We start from the raw sequence: 17,864 nt of genomic DNA, 5'->3' as shown, positions 1-17,864 counted from the left end.
AGAAAGAAGCATAAACAATGTCAGAAAAAAATGTCCTACATTTAGCTTCTATTTAGCTTCTGATCTCCTGATGAGTCCTCTGCCCTGTTTTTAATATTTCCCAAGTCTGTCACAGCAATCTTATTGCATTTTTAAATCCAAATCCTATAATAACCTGCTAGATACAGACTTCCTCTCTGATACCGGGGAGGTCTTGTCTGAGCAAAAGCCTAGCTCATATCATGACCATTGTGTGGAGACATATTGCAGCAAATTGAATACAGGTACAAAGGATAATAAGCAAGTCTGGAAAAGTAATAAACTCAAGAAGTAAGGTTACCATTTACCCTCTTCAAAATTCCACCTCTAGGACACAAAGTTTTAACTTTACAATCTAAAGACACAGTCTTTACCTAATTCCACCCTTACTGGGAAGAGTGAGGATGACAAGAGTGATGCCACGTCCAAACCCTTGCTTCCTGTGCCTTGCAGTGGTAGCTCCAGCAGCAAAAGCCCTTTCAGTCACCACAAAGCATTGAGGCACCACAGTAAGGAGAATATTATTCACATGCATGCACATACAGCTTGTCCCTGGGGTAGAGGTGGTGTAAAGATGCTGTGGGCTTCATGCAGATGATGTCTCTAAAGAGTGTAAGTTACCAATGTTGAGAACTCTCACCCAAGAACTTCTAACATAGGCATACACAGGCATGTTTTCACTAACTCAGCAGAAACTCCATCAAAGAGTCCAAGCCATCTAATTTCCTCTGTCAGATCCAAACACATTGGAGGCATTAAAGAGCTTCAATGAAACAAGAACAATTTAACAAGGAAAGCAACATGCTTGCTTCTAATCATACTTCAAAAAACCCCCTGAGTTTTGTGGAACTGCTTTCAAAAAGCTCTGTTCTGAACTGACACTAATCAGGAAGGATTTCAACACGGATTTCAATCTAAGTTTAGCAGAGTTAAAGTAAACTGGACCTGGGGGCTTGTACTGAAAAGCATCAGGCAGCCTGAACAGACTGAATCTGTGTCTTCTGTCACACACATACTCTCGAGGTAAAAAAATGAGATGAAAAAAACCAAGGGGAATTAGGCATCTGAGTATTTGTATATTTCTCAGCCCTTCTTCTCTGGAATATATATCCCTGAGTGTGACAGAGACATTTGGACTTAAATTGCATCCCCAAATTATTAATGTCACCTACTTAAACTTCTTCATCATGCAAGGGTAGTGGACGGTGGAAATAAGCTATGGTCATAGCATTCAGTATGCTGGCTTGAAAATACCTACAAACACTGTGCTAAACACAATTTCTACTTAATTACTGCAGATCTGAATCCATCACAATCATCTCCTAAACACCTTTGCTGCTGAGCAAATTGCTTGTACTGTCTTCTCACTGGAAGAAAGGCTATTGCTGTAGTGGCCACGCTGACATATCACTTTGAAGGGAAATAGCCTGTGCAGCAGGTGCACTTTGAATTGCTCAGTTTCATATTTTTTTTTTCTTACACTTTCAGACAATAAAAGGCATTGCTGGGTGTGCTAAATGTAAATCATTCACATAAAGGAATACGAAATCCAGGCCTTTGGGGGATAATGTGATACGATTTCACAATTCTTTAAGCAACGTCGAAAAGGTCAAGCAAGTGTGAAAATGGTAAAGGTAACTCGGCAGCAATAGGAGTAACAGCAGTATCCAAGTGGAAAAACAGCAAAAAGAGATGGAACTGGGTAATTTATACAGTAGGTGTAATTTCTGATGGATTAACTGACTAATTTATATGTGCATCTCTGTGCACATTGAGAGAAATCTTTCTGGGAGCTTCAAAATTCTCTTTTAATAGCTTCTGAAATACTTTTTGAGTCATTTTCCATGCTGCTCCTTGCACACTTCCCTGCCAGTTACACAGTTAAAATACACCGTGTTCTAGCCTTTAGCAGGCTTCTGTTTTGAAGTGGGCAATACAGCGAGATACAGTTTTATGCTGAGGGATTATGCTGCGAAAACACGATGTGATATTTCATTGATTTATAACAGAACTGTTTCTAGCAGAATTGCTATGCCTTGTTGCCCATGTGCCCTGTGGTTGGGTTTGGGACCTTGCAGGCTATGTCCTCACCCAAGGATGATTGGAGGTGGTGTCTGGGAGAGATTCCAGTGATACCCTGATGAGGTCATCACAGCAGTGTTTGTAACACAGGGAGTGAACAGACAAAACAAAACCAGAGCAATGACAGGTTAGATGACAAATAAGCATGTAGCTTTCATATATATACATTCTTCTTCAAGTCTTTCCTCTTTCCCCTCACCCCTTTCATTCACCATCACCACTTGGGTATTTCCCTATCAATCAAACCCTCTGTATTGGCTTTATTGTAGCGGCTTTCATTTTTTTCCTGTAGTATGGCTTCATCTTCCATCCTAAGAAATGGTCATGTTAAGCCATGTCACTGCTGTTAGATTTGTCTCAAACATATTGCAGGAAAGAAGAGACCACAAACTCATATTTCAAGGACTTAATATTTCATTGATTTTACTCTGATGGGGTAAACTGGGGATGTTAGGATCTTAGGGAGCTGACTGCTCAGTATAGCGGTTCATTATTTGCACATATATGATTTATGGTACCTTCTTATATCCACTCTGCTTTTATTACCAGTCATTCTCAGACAATAGCTTTTCCAAATGCTCTGCAGAGCATCTGGTTGTTTTTCTGCAACACAGTCAGCTGCAGAAGCTGAGGGATCAAACTTGAGTAAGGTATTTTCTGAATTAGTCAACACTGAAGTAGATGCTGTTCCAAAGCAAGTTACAGGCTACTGCAGATGCTAAATATGAGGAAAAGGGTGTATTTAGTGTGTTGTAAGAGCTGAGTGAACTGAGTGAGACTCCAAATAATTTCTGTTGCACAGTAAACAAAAAAATGAGTAGCTGGCCTTCCCTGTCCAGGGGCTTTATTGTCTAGAAGCACTTGAGCTCGGGGGGGCTGCAGGAGCAGCTCTCCCAGCAGCAGCTCTCCCAGCAGCAGATGCCACATGCCAGACACTGCAGGAGTTGCCAAACTTCAGCTTTGCCTTCAGCTACTCCTTACCTCATCTGTGTACCTTGCCATAGCCCCAGGCTCTGGAAGAACAGTATGCTGCAAGCATCCTGCTTTCAAACATCCTCTGTCTCAGCCCATGTATGAGGCTATGTGGAACTTCCACAGCCTGTGCTGCCATATCAGGGCAGTGAACCTGGGGTGAAGTATTCCCCTTCTTTCTTGGGAAAATCACAAAACATATGAAATCAAGAAACTTCTTTCAGCCAGTGGCTCAGAATGCCTGCCAGTGATAAAAATGGGTGAAGCCACTCTCTGTCAGTAAACAAACAGAGTTTTTCCTGAACAGCTGGCAACTGCTTCTTTCCCAAAGATGAAAAAGCAGGATGTAAAATTCCGAACATTGTAAAAGTGAAAAGGAAAATCATGTTGTACCACTGTTGTATTTCAGGGGACTGCCCTGATACTGACCACTCTGGACACGTTCAAGAATCTCAATGTCCTTCTTGCCCCTCAATTTAAGAAGGACATTGAGACTCTTGAACATGTCCAGAGAAGGGCAACAAGGCTGGGGAAAGGCCTTGAGCACAAGCCCTATGAGGAGAGGCTGAAGGAACTGGGATTGTTTAGCCTACAGAAGAGGAGGCTCAGGGGAGACCTTATTGCTGTCTACAGCTACCTGAAGGGAGGCTGTAGCCAGGAGGGTGTTGGTCTCTTCTCCCAGGCAACCAGCACCAGAACAAAAGGACACAGTCTCAAGCTGTGCCAGCATAAGTTTAGGCTTGAGGTGAGGAGAAAGTTCTTCACAGAGAGAGTTGTTAGCCATTGGAATGTGCTGCCCAGGGAGATGGTGGAGTCACTGTCCCTGGAGGTGTCCAAGAAAGGAATGGACATGGCACTTGGTGCCATGGTCTAGTAGTCACAAGGTCTTGGGTGACAGGTTGGACTTGGTGATCTTTGAGGTCTTTTCCAACCTTGTTGATTCTATGATTCTGGCAGCGTTCATACTCTGGGTGCTTATCTAGCTTCAATTTAATTATATATTTTAGCAATGGAGCTTAGAGAGAGGACACTAAAAGCTATAAATCTTGTAAAACAGCACAAAAAAGGGTACAATTATGTGAGCTAAATGCTGCTTGGCAAGTGGTAGACTGACTGATACTCATCACCCACCTAGGAGCTGATAGCTTCTTTGAAGGAAGACACAGTCAGTCAATTTATCTGGCACCTTGTCTCATTCCCTTTCTCCTCTTTAGTCTCAGTTGTTTCCACTAGCTAAAGGAATGGAAGTTACAACACAGCTATTTAATGCCTAGACCAAAAAGTGGGTAGAAAAAAAAATCATCTAAACTTTTTATTCATTCCCTTTTTCCCCAGAGGCAATGAGGAAGAAGAGATTTCCTGCAAGCCCTGCAGGAACACCTTTTTGAACCAAGAGAAGCAGAGATGTAAAATCTTAGTCAACTGATGGTCTATAGGGAGAAAAATTACCCTCTCCTCTTAGAAAGCATGGAAATCCTACTACTTCTTAAACAGCTCATCTGGAGCAACCTTTAAAGAGAATATTACCTCCTGAGCTTTGACTTTCTGAAATTCTTCCAGGGCACTTCATTAACTTGGTTCTTTCTCCCTTCTTGCAATTCATGCAATGATGGCCATCTAATACAGAATAATTTTGTCCTGTCACATGGTTTTTCATGTGGACTTATAATATCTGTTGTTTTATGCAAGAAACTACTGTACTAAATTGCTGGTGTGACACAGATCCTTTCTTGCTAAATGAAGGTCAAGAACAGACTCATTTGTTTTTTACTAAATGATTCTACTTAACTGTTTTTCCCTTTTTGCATTGATTCTGTGCAGGGATTGCAATTACATCACTTTAGTGGGGGATATAGTGCAGTGGATGGCAGAGCCCAGCTTTGCAGGTGTCCTCTGGGTTACTGGGCCTTCATCAGTGGAATCAGGACATAGTTTTCCATTGTATGGTTCAGACACACTAGCCCCAACTTGATATTAAAGAGAAATCATCACTGCAGTTTCTTACAAGTGATGCAGCCTCCAGTTCCTCCTTTGCAGGTAGCTGTTTCTCCCTGTGCAGAGCTCAATCAGTTTTACTCACTAAATACAATTAGATCCCAAATGTCTAATATTTTATACAAATGGGAAAGGAAGCTTATCTCAAATTCTGTAAGGAAAGGAGACCATAGGAGAAAAAGGAGCATCTGAACCTGGAATGAAATAGTGTTGTATGGAGAGAAAATGATGCACATTACATATGCTTGATACTTTTCATGAACTATGCAGACCAAAAATCAAAACCTTTGCAGCAGCCCTTTGAAAAATCCTTTCTAGATCAGAGCTGCTCATTTACACTTGATAAAAAGTATAGGAAAGGAAAATTGAGATTGTAGATGGCACAGAGAGTTGGTTGGTGGTCCTTTATCAGCTGAAAAGTGAGTCTAAGCTTCTACAACAATTAACTGTTCAATCAACTGAAACCCCTTTCATGTTGTAAAATCCTTAGAACTGCAAATCCCACTCATAAAATCAAGCAGTAGGAGTGACTGTCCCACAGAGGACTTTCAATACAGCTTTTAATAAATGCTATATCCAAATCACTAAAACCACATGCCATTGTGGTCTCCCCATGGTCTGGTAAAAAGAAATGGTCAAGATCATGAATATTATAACACAGATTTATCTCTAAATCTTCACATTTTCACTCACTTCCTCTCTCCAAGGACTAACAAACAATACAATAAATTTTAGTGCTGAAAGCTTTTTTGTGAGTAAATAAAGCAATAAAGACTGAGTATTCTTACCTCCTCTGAAGTAAAAGTGGAATTTCATAAAGCTAAAGGATTCATGTGTAAGTTGATACCATTCAGGAAGGATTTGAAAAGGTCTCCTTTCCTTATATTTGACACAGCTCTGATCATAGAATCATAGAATTGTTAGGGTTGGAAGGGACCCCAAGGATCATCTAGTTCCAACCCCACTGCCATGGGCAGGGACACCTCACACTAGAGCAGGTTGCTCAGACCCACATCCAGCCTGGCCTTAAAGACCTCCAGGGATGAGGCTTCTACCACCTCCCTGGGCAACCTGTTCCAGTGTCTCATCACCCTCATGGTGAAGAACTTCTTCCTAACATCCAATCTGAATCTACTCATTTCTAGGTTTTTTTCCATTTCCCCTAGTCCTGTCACTCCCTGACACCCTAAAAAGTTCCTCCTCAGCTTTCTTGTAGATACTTAAGATGCTGTAAGGCCACAACTAGGTCTCCTTGGAGCCTTCTCTTCTCCAGACTGAACAGCCCCAACTCCCTCAGTCTGTGCTTATAGGAGAGGTGCTCCAGCCCCCTATCATCCTTGTGGCTCCAGTATGTCCAGATCCTTCCTGTGATAGCCTTCTCTCCCAGCTTTGGTATTTGACCCTTGAAACCAGCAGTGACAACTGCACCAAAAGCTGTGGGGCATGTTCCTTACGGCACGCTCACTAACTCTACCAATGCTTTTTGCCCTGCTGTCCCTCTGCATGCAATTAGAAAGCTGAGCACTTGAAACCACATGGCAAGGCTAAGCATGTACCACTGAAACATGCCAAGGAGCTCTCACAGTGGGGACTGGCATTGCAATATGAAGTAAATAAGCTAAGTTTGAGCTACTGCTGATCGTGAAGTGCATACAAAATGCTGGTTAAAAGCCTGGAGCTATTATGACTTTCTTTCATGATATCATTAACTAATTTTAACTGATTTGTATGGAAACTTTTATTTTTGTAATCAGTTTGATTCAGTATGAACCCTGCACCACGTTCAGCCTTGTGGAATCATGATGAATGCACGACCACAATACATTAGTAGAAATGCTTCAGCCTAATGGATGTACAACCCCCGAACCAAATATCTTTGAGATATCATGATCTTGGAAAAGTTAAATATTAATGGCACCAAGGGAGCTATTATGATCTAGTTTGCTAAAAAGAGCATTCAGATTAATCAGATTCAGGGCCATTCTACTGTAAAGAGTGACTTATACTGGAGCTAATGTGATGCTCAAACTCCCTTCACATAAAGATAATTTGGAATACTGTGGAGATGTATTGAAGGAGACTTTAGGTATATAAGCATGGGGAGGGTGGTTATATACTTTGTGTTTTTAGTTAAAATCACATGTGACAGGAAGATGTAGCCTGAGTATGAGTCATTTACCATTTAATTCAATTACTATTTTGACTTTTACCTTATTCTTTTTCTTACTGCTTTAAACCATGGCTTGGGAAGTACTTAACATTTTGTCGGTGAGGCAACATTTTTTGAGTACCACTACAGATTAAAAATTCATATAATGCATTTAATAACTGATTTGCAAACAGTCTCAGACAAGCTTTGTGCAAAACCCTCTGCATTACATCAGCTGCGCAAGAGGCTGATTTCTGGAAGAGGGCTACAAAACCCTTCAATTATAATCAGGTTATGAATGATGTTCTCACTTAATTACAAATCCTGATTAGGGTCTTCTATGCTAGGTTTTCTTTAATATTAAGATTAAATAATGAGCTCCATAAAAGCTATCCAGTTTGTCTGACCTTTATATAACACTGGGTCAGGTATCAGTGTATTGTAAGTGTGCCATTTATGAGTCTGTTAGCCCAATCCGTGTGTCGACTGCATTTGAATTCCATTAATACATCTGCTGCCAGAACACAGTCTAATAAAATAAGAGATAGGCAGAGACTGGCAAAAAAAAAAAGGGCAATTTTCTCAGTCTTGTGACCTAGAAAAGTATCCTAAGTGGAGGCCACTAAGTTAGGGAATTTTCAGGACATCTAGTCAGAGAGGTTTAAATTTAATAGCAAGTAAGGAAGTGATGCAGAGAATTATAATTATTTGCCTATAATAATCTTCTTTATAATTAAAGTCTATTTTTAATCTTCTTAGACTCTTTGGTTTCATTTTAAGATTCATGAATTTATCCATTTTATGAAGCCAAAAAAGGTTAATACTGTAATATGACTACTGGAAGGAAAAAAATATAATCATTGAGTATTTTATGAGCATTCACAGAATACTATCAGAGAAAAGAAGCAGTGGGAAAAGGCACATCCTCTACTTGTGTTGTTTTTCCACACCCATGTCCCTGCCCATGGCAGTGGGGTTGGAACTAGATGATCCTTGTGGTCCCTTCCAACCCTGACTGATTCTATGATTCTATGATAGTCCTCTTTTTTTTTCCTGTTTGATAAACTATTCAGTTTAAATATATTCAGAGTTTCCAACAACACCCAAAAAAATAGAACAATGTTTGTTGTTTGGGCTTTTTCTCAGCAGTTGGTATTTTAAAGACAAAACCAGCAAATAAGCTCATTTGGTGAAGTGCTATAAGACAGCCATCAAAAGCTTGGTGCTAAAAGAACAGGATTCTCAAGGTCCTATTACAGAAAGTGAGATAAACCAAGTAATTCTCTTATTGCACCTAGCAGTAGACAGGAAAATGTTCCAAAACACAAACTGTCAGATAAGGACTTGTGAAAAAACATTTATGATAGCAAAACTGGCAGTGGGAAACATAAAACTCTTTTCCCCATTGATTTAATATTGGTTCAAAAAAATCACTAAAATATGAAAACCTAAAGTGCTTTCATCCTAACAAGCTGTGCCAGCCCTTTGCTTAGGCACCGAATATTCACTGTAACAAAACCTTTTATTCCAAGAATGTTTGTGGTTGTAAAAGTTTGCAGTTCTATTACCATTTTAGCCCGTGTTTCTCAAGATTTATTGGCAGATTTAATATCTTAGCAGAGATGTGTGCTGGAAATGTGTTCCTGCTATAAAATTCAGGGGGGTGGGAGGGAGGGAAAGATCACTGTATGAACAGACATAACACCTGACTGAATGGTAATGCTATTAATGAGTTAACCTTTGACAACTTTACTCACTTTGGAGTCAGTCTTGCTTCAAAATAATTTCTGCACATCCCCTCATTAACAATTTTACTTCATCAAGGAATTGTGATTCTGTCCTGAATAATATTGTACCTGGGCAGGTATAATCTGACTTTGCTTGACACTAGTGAGGTTCCTTCTAGGTCTTTATCCCACTGAAACCTACAAGAGTAACTAAATCAGTAAAGTAGTTCACTTTGGGCATCTACATGAAGCAGGAGATTCAGAAGGGACTCTGGGACTGAATCCCACTTTGAATCATAGAATCAATAAGGTTGGAAAAGACCTCAAAGATCATCAAGTCCAACCTGCCACCCAACACCTCATGACTACTAGACCATGGCACCAAGTGCCACATCCAATCTCCTCTTGAACACCTCCAAGGATGGTGACTACACCACCTCCCTGGGCAGGGAGGTGCCCAGTGGCATCCTGGCCTGCATCAGCAATAGTGTGGCCAGCAGGAGCAGGGAAGTCATCGTGCCCCTGTACTCAGGACTGGTTAGGCCACACCTTGAGTCTTGCGCCCAGTTCTGGGCCCCTCAGTCTAAGAAGGACATTGAGACTCTTGAACGTGTCCAGAGGGCAACAAGGCTGGGGAGAGGCCTTGAGCACAGCCCTGTGAGGAGAGGCTGAGGGAGCTGGGGTTGTTTAGCCTACAGAAGAGGAGGCTCAGGGGAGACCTTATTGCTCTCTATAACTACCTGAAGGGAGGTTGTAGCTAGGAGGGGGTTGGTCTATTCTCCCAGGCAACCAGCAACAGAACAAGAGGACACAGTCTCAAGCTGTGCCAGAATAGGTTTAGGCTGGAGGTGAGGAGAAAGTTCTTCACAGAGAGAGTTGTTAGCCATTGGAATGTGCTGCCCAGGGAGGTGGTGGAGTCACTGTCCCTGGAGGTGTCCAAGAAAGGATTGGACGTGGCACTTGGTGCCATGGTCTAGTAATCACAAGGTCTTGGGTGACAGGTTGGACTTGATGAACTTTGAGGTCTTTTCCAACCTTATTGATTCTATGATTCTATGATATTAACATAACATCTTAGTAGATGTCTGAAAGAATAAAGGGTTCCCTGAAACTCCACAGAGATCAGCATTCTGTGTAAGCGATCAGATGAAGTAGGTGTTTTACCACAACAAAACCATGGGATGAGCTTTGAACACAAACTTAATAAGGTATCTAGACAACCTGGGAAGAACTAAAGGTTGGGGTGTTGAACCTTTGCTATGTTTTTGAGTCTGCAAATAAGATGCAAGAGAGCTTTTGTAATTAGCAATCGCAGTGGCACCGGAATCAAGAACAAAAGCAGAAGAATGACTATTTGTATTGAAACAACCTTGCCTAATCATCCCATGATCACCCAAAGAATGATGAGACCTTTTAGAAAATCATTAGCAGTGCTGTCTTGGCCAGCACCCTAATTAGACTTTCTGTGAACTTGGGAATTTTGGTAAAGGTGACATTTGCATCAAAGGGTTTCCCCTCTTGTTTTTCAATGTACGATCGTTTAAAAGAATGCAGATCGTTTATGCTGGCATTAAGAGCTTTTCATTCTTCTTCGTGTTCCAGGTATCACTCATGCAAATTAATTCATACAGCCATTAGAAAGCCCATTAATCTCTCTAATATCCAAGAGCCTAGTAACTTAATCATTTTTACCTTTTGCTATGTTACAAGAACTTGCCAGGTTTCTTGCTATTAACCTACAAATGTTATTATTTCATCAGGGTAAGGCCAGTTCTTCCCAGTGAGAAAGGCAAGGGTGACACATAAGTTAAATATTTTTTCTTTCTTAAGTTATTGATCTTTAATTCAAGACCTACTTAAGTTCACAGAATCACAGAATCACCAAGGTTGGAAGAGACCTCAAAGATCATCAAGTCCAACCTGTCACCACAGACCTCATGACTAAACCATGGCACCAAGTGTCACATCCAATCTCCTCTTGAAGACTTCCAGGGATGGTGACTCCACCACCTCCCTGGGCAGCACATTCCAATGGCCAATAACTCTCTCAGTGAAGAACTTTCTCCTCACCTCGACCCTAAACTTCCCCTGGTGCAGCTTGAGACTGTGTCCTCTTGTTCTGGTGCTGGTTGCCTGGGAGAAGAGACCAACCCCCACCTGGCTACAGCCAGTTTTAAGGTTGCAAGGTTCTTTTCTCTTTCTTGCTGTAAATGATGTTTCTGTCACACCTGTCACTCTGATGCAGGTTCTTCATACAAAATAACAGCTTTGTACAAAAAGACTTTACCTTTAAAAATAAATCCCTGGCATTAGAAGAGAATGGAAATAAATTTTCTTCTTCATATGTGTTGATATAAATAAATTGTTGTTTTGATGAGGATAATCGGGGGGGGGGGGGGGGGAGTCTATTAGACAACCAGAAAGAAAAGCTAGACACAGAAAGAAAATATTCAAAGAGGCTTGTCAGAATAGAATAGAATAGAATAGAATAGAATAGAATAGAATAGAATAGAATAGACCAGGTTGGAAGAGACCTTCAAGATCATCAAGTCCAACTCACCATCCAACACCATCTAATCAAGCACCAAGCACCCCATCAAGTCTCCTCCTAAACACCCCCAATGATGGTGACTCCACCACCTCCCTGGGCAGCACAATCCAATGGCCAATCACTCTCTCTATGAAGAATTTCTTCCTCATTTAAAACCATACCTGGAGGTGTTCAAGAGGGGATTGGACAAGGCACTTGGTGCCATGGTCTAGTAGTCATGAGGTGTTGGGTGACAGGTTGGACTTGATGATCTTTGAGGTCTTTTCCAACCTTGTTGATTCTATGATTCTATGATCATTTTCCCCCTCTTAGTAGGTTTCTTAGTAGATTGTTTCTCAATAATGTCTATATAAAAAGTATAGAAAATAAATTTAATATGATGATAAACCTTCTGCCACTAATCCACAGGCAACCTGCTGCTTCTGTCTTTTGGGCTGCTTAACAAGGCTATTGAACCCTTCTGATTTGCAGGAGGATCTTGGCTCAATAGATCCAGACATGCCTACTTACAAAAAGAGTGAGTGATTCACACCACTACAGGGCATCCCACTCAAATCAAGCATCAGGAAGGTGGCTGAATGTATCAGTTGTTTCAGGAATAATAAACCCAAGATTGTTATGAAAGATGACTTTGAGGTCATGAAGTTATAGTAATCTAAAGCACGCTAAGAATGAGTATTTGCCTTTTTACACTGCCTTTGACAATATGATATCCCTGCATGAATGGAGTGGGGGTATTTATTCACAGTGACACTAGAATCACTAACAGTACATGGCAGACAATGGTAGAGCCTGCAAAAACAGCAGGTCAAATAATTTCATGTAGGTTATTGTCCTTTGCTTTCCCTATTTTTTTTTTTTGGGGGGGGGGGAGTGGAGGGTGGGGAGGAGTAGAGTGGGGCAGCACAGTGTCCTGTATAATTCCATTATTGACATATTGGAATGCTTATCCTCAAAACCTTCATCTTTGCTCTTATGCTTTACCCACATTGCCCCCTCTCAAGAGAGATAAGCACACATCCTCAATCATCTGGCAGCTTGAAGAGTGGAGATGGAGAGGCATAGCAATTTGCCAGGGGTCAAAGAGGATACTTGTAGTGGAGCAAAGAATCATATCCAGGTCTCCTTGGAGCCAGATTAATGAGGTGGACATTGGACTAGACACCCTCTCTACAGATTATCCATTTTCTATAGAGAAGTTTCAGGTGACATATTTTCAGTGCCAGAATCATTCTAGCATGAAAAATACAAAATCATTCAGCATCAGCAGTCTTGCTAGGATGCTTAATAATAACACAAAGAGGTATGAGATAAAATGGATACTTATACATATTTATATAGCTATGCATAGACACATACACACACACACACTGAGAAGATAAAGATGCATTCATTCAAAGAAAACAGAGTTAAATAGAGATGCAACTAACACTTTTAAGACATTCATCCAAATAAAGGTAAAATAAGATTCAGCCCCATAGTATCAGGCTGGGAAATATTAATAAGTTCCATGTCTGTTGATTTAAATCTGTACATAACTTGAATGCAAAAGGAATGCTTGGGTTTTGTTGTTGTTAACAACCAGTGAATTCATTTATTCCTCTGAGTGAAATCTCCCTTAATCCAGTAGCGTAAAAAGAAAATAAATGAGTGGATTTGGGATTCTGAGCTGCAGAGTCTATCAGGCTTTCAAGGGGCAATTTCTTCCTCACCTTCCAACCACTACAAAAAGTTTTATGGCGTATTTGATGTAACTGGATGTAGCTGAGGCATTTTGATTTACAGTAATTCAAGTGCTGTTATCTTGTTCTGCATAACAAAGGTAAAATTCTCTCTCTAGTAAAGGTCTCCCATGAAATGTTGCCTAAACCATTGTCAGTGTTGTGTCTGATTAAATAAATGGGGAATGGTGTTTAAGCTTTCTTTTCAAAATGATCCTAAGACTGCAATGAGATTCTAGCTAAGATCTCTAGGTTACAATCATAGGGTTAGGGTTGGAAGAGACCTCAACAATCATCTAATTCCAACCCCTCTGTCATGGGCAGGGACACCTCACACTAGACCAGGTTGCTCAGAGCCACATCCAGCCTGGCCTTAAAAATCTCCAGGGATGAGGCTTCCACCACCTCCCTGGGCAACCTGTTTCAGTGTCTCATTTTAATTGTAGTCCAAAAATCTTAGGCAGAATGCCTTGAAACTGACAAAAAGAAGATATCTGATTTCTTTGGGCCATAGATCTAGGTCAGGATCTGAACGCAAGCAGTGATTCCATTCCACTGCTAGTGGCTGTTTACTACTGGCAGTTTCCACACGTTAACATATATTGCTGAATTTTTCATCACCCATAGAAATTCCTCTGCCATGATTCTGAAGAAACTAGGGATGAATGTTAACTTTTTATGTTGTCACCATGGCACCGACATTAAGCCCTTAAGATACACAGAGAAACAAAAGGAAAAGTCGAACTTTCTCATCAGCTTTTTGGTTTATTTTTTTCCTTCCCCTGGAACAATTCAAGAGAGAAAAATGCCACCACAGTTAATAGTGTAAAGTCTCTGAGTGGCCTGAAGCAAAAGCACCTGTCAAAATTGCAATCACAGAAAGAAAGGGTCACCAGAAGGACAAATGCTGTATAGAATTGTATAGCAGCTCTCGGAAAAATCAAGCTCAAATGTGTTGTAATTTCGCTATTATACAAATAAATCCGAGGATTATTTTTGGAATTGAAAATCATTACACAGTAGGCAAGCTACATTATTGAGTGCCCAGCTGTAGTATTAAATTTGTGATTAAACTTGAGTTAAACTGAAAGAAAACAAAACAAAACAAAACAAAACCATGTTCATGGAATTTTAAACTTCCACGGCAAGGAATTAAACTGTTTTCTCACATTTTCATGCCAACATATCTAACAGATTTACTGCCCTCTATTGTGAAATTAGAAAGACCAGAAAATGCACTTTCAGCACCTTCAGAAGAATCTTGAACAAAAAGCTTTCCTCCACACAAATTTCAAGTTGCACCTTGACTGCTTGTGGATAAAGGTCTTTACTAAAAGGAAAGCAGTCATTACATTTTCTTCCCTCAGCCAGGACTCAGCACTTGACACAAATGGCATCAGTAGTCCCATCCTGTTCCCTTTTCTTACTGATCAGGATCAGTAAGATTAGATAGATATAGATACAGATATATAGATAGATATAGATGGTATAGATAATAAGAATATAGAGATAGATACAGATATATAGATAGATACAGATAGATAGATAGATATAGATAGATAGATAGAGAGAGAGAGAGAGAGAGAGAGAGAGATAGAGATAGAGATAGATAATATAGATAATATAGGTGATATAGATCTATTTCCAGAGGGATGTGAAGTGTGAATCCTTGGTATACCTGGGTTCAGACACAGCCTACCCACTAGCTTCTTCCAGTCAACTTGATAGATGCCAGGCTTGAACATCACGAGCTGAGGTTTTCCTGGGACAGCCTTGAGAGAGCATCCAACTAATTTTCTTTAGCTTAATGTGCAATGATAACAATAAGAGCTTTTTCTAACATGCCATTAGTTTATATTCACAGCCTGCAATTGCTCCTTTTCTTTACATCCTTGCTTTGCCTAGATACTCTTAAATTATTTTTCTCCCCTCCAATATGAGATAAAATCATTTCATTCTTGCATCATGCAAACTCTCTGCATAACATATTTAGTTCAAGATGCTCTTGTTACCAGGAACTCTTGAAAGCTTTTTTTTTCCCCTAATTAATTTTTGTATTTCCTGTCAAAATTCCTTCTTATATAGATGATGCATGGAGTAAATTTCTATGCACAACAATGGGTAAGATGAAATAGCTGACTGTTCTCGCAGTTCCCTGCTTCAATCTGAAAGTCCAGCTGAAAATCTATTACTGGATTTTACAATAGAAGGTATCATAGAGTCATAGAATCACCAAGGTTGGAAGAGACCTCAAAGATCATCAAGTCCAACCTGTCACCCAGCACCTCATGACTACTAAACCATGGCACCAAGTGCCACATCCAATCCCCTCTTGAACACCTCCAGGGACAGCAACTCCACCACCTCCCTGGGCAGCACATTCCAATGGCTAACAAGTCTCTCAGTGAAGAACTTTCTCCTCACCTCAAGCCTAAACCTCCTCTGGCACAGCTTGAGACTGTGTCCTCTTGTTCTGGTGCTGGTTGCCTGGGAGAAGAGACTAACCCCCACTTGGCTACAACCTCCCTTCAGGTAGTTGTAGACAGCAATAAGGTCTCCCCTGAGCCTCCTCTTCTCCAGGCTAAACAATCCCAGCTCCCACAGCCTCTCTTCGTAGGGCTTGTGCTCAAGGCCTCTCACCAACCTCATTGCCTTTCTCTGCAAGGACTGAATGAAGGATATGCTCATTTTCAGCCTCTGGAAGTACCTACCTGGGAGTCAAGAGGACTATTTTCAGCCTCCAAATCCAAAAAGATGCTTAAATTTTGAGTCAGAATCTAATTCATGTATCTGTACATTTAAATGTAACTTCACAGATAGAGGTCTTGTCGTAATTATTTGGGTCATAGTACATAGCTAGCTATCAAAACAGATGGGGGAGATCAAGCTGTATGAAATAGTTTCCACTGAATTTTTTTCCATCTATATATTTAACCATAATATGACAGGTTATTTGCATTACAAGCACTTTATGATATTAAAATTCATATATTTAGTTTTACAACTCATCTATCCTCAGCCATACAATGACAGACTTCCCCACTATCCAAGATTAAGAAATCAGTGCTAATAAGAGCAGAGACCCCGGTCCTGCTCGCCGGCCTCAAACACAACATGTGCTGTTTTGCCCAGTCAGAGCTGTCACCCAGTGAACTGTGTCTTTTTTCACATCAGCTCCCCTGATTCATCACATCTCCAGGGTTTTAAGAAGCCTGTTATTCATACATCTAAAACATCCTAAGAGCCCTAAAGCTTCTGGCTCATAATATCAAAATGAGGGAGATGTAATTAAATATTTAGATTTATATGTAATTATATGTACTTATATTATATATAAACCTCACATACATGTATGTTGAACTCTCCCTTTTTAACTTTCCCCATCTTACTCTTACCTTGTTCAAGTTCCAAACTCAGCTCCCCAGCAATTCACTTCTAACCTCCTGCTCAACACATTCACCAGGATCCTGGCACTTAATGCCAGGCTCTGAAGCCAAGGCCACACTTTCCCATGGCCCTTCTTGCAGCAATCAAATATTTCTGACAGAAATATCAAGGGTACACCTCTTATGAGGAGCCCCCACAGTCAGGACTCGAGGATTTCAAAAGGATGTGTGTCTTAAAAAGATAACCACAAACAGATCAGTAGTAATTTTAAACTCATGCACATGTGGAACATCTTGAAGGTATCCAGGTGCAACTGTTCCTCATCTTACATTAAAAAATTCCTATAATTATGCACTTTGAAACATATTTCTTTGAAAATGGTGTGTAACTTTTAAGTGAAGCCTCAGGTTTAGTTGCTGTTTCTCTGAGGTGTTTTGTACCAGTGCTGGAAGACGTGTGTATGACCAATACTAGTGGCTACACCAATGCAGCTATAAATTCCTCTGAGATCTTTGTCAATAACAGCTAAGCCAGTTAGCTCAGTAAATTTCCTTCACACCATAATATAAACTTCTTTCCTTCCTCCTCTGGCACTTTTTTTTTAACTCAGTTTCTATTTAACAGACACTATCAACTCAGGCAGATTAGCTCCAAAATGTACCCCTCAAGAAAAAAACCATACACTTACAAATACTTTGTCCAAATCCATAGGCTTTTAAAGTGATTATACTGAGAGTGGATTAGAGACTTGTAAATATAGTGACTCAGCTGCCTTTCCTACTTCTTTACCACTCTGCATTACTGCCACACTCCACTGTGACAAGGTCTCATCACGCACATTGGATTTAGTAAGTGAATCTTGTCAAGTGAGCTTCAGTCATGCCTAAGGCTCAGAGGCTTGTTGCAGTCAGCATTACTTTGGACTGCTCTGTCAGCAGAAACTGGGGAAAAAAGCTCTCACTTATGTTTTGAATCTGGGGCACAGACTACCTTGAAACACCAACTTGATGCTCAAATGCTGTGCACTTGAAATAGGAAATGTTAGTTTTGCCAGTTTGGTGTTTTCCCTGCACGTATCGCTTTTGCTGTGACACCTCCTCTCAGAGGCACTTGAGAGGAAGAGAACTGTCACCAAGAAATATGTCACTCCCTGAACTGCTGCAGTAAGAAAACAAAGAATAGTACCTGTTTCATCATGCTCAGTTGCTGGCAGACTGACATCAAAGTAGAACTTTTTGGCGCTACATTTGACTAGACTTTTA

Source organism: Dryobates pubescens, chromosome 28, assembly GCF_014839835.1.
Source record: "Dryobates pubescens isolate bDryPub1 chromosome 28, bDryPub1.pri, whole genome shotgun sequence".
NCBI lineage: Eukaryota > Metazoa > Chordata > Aves > Piciformes > Picidae > Dryobates > Dryobates pubescens.
Note: the sequence above shows the minus strand (reverse complement) of the source record.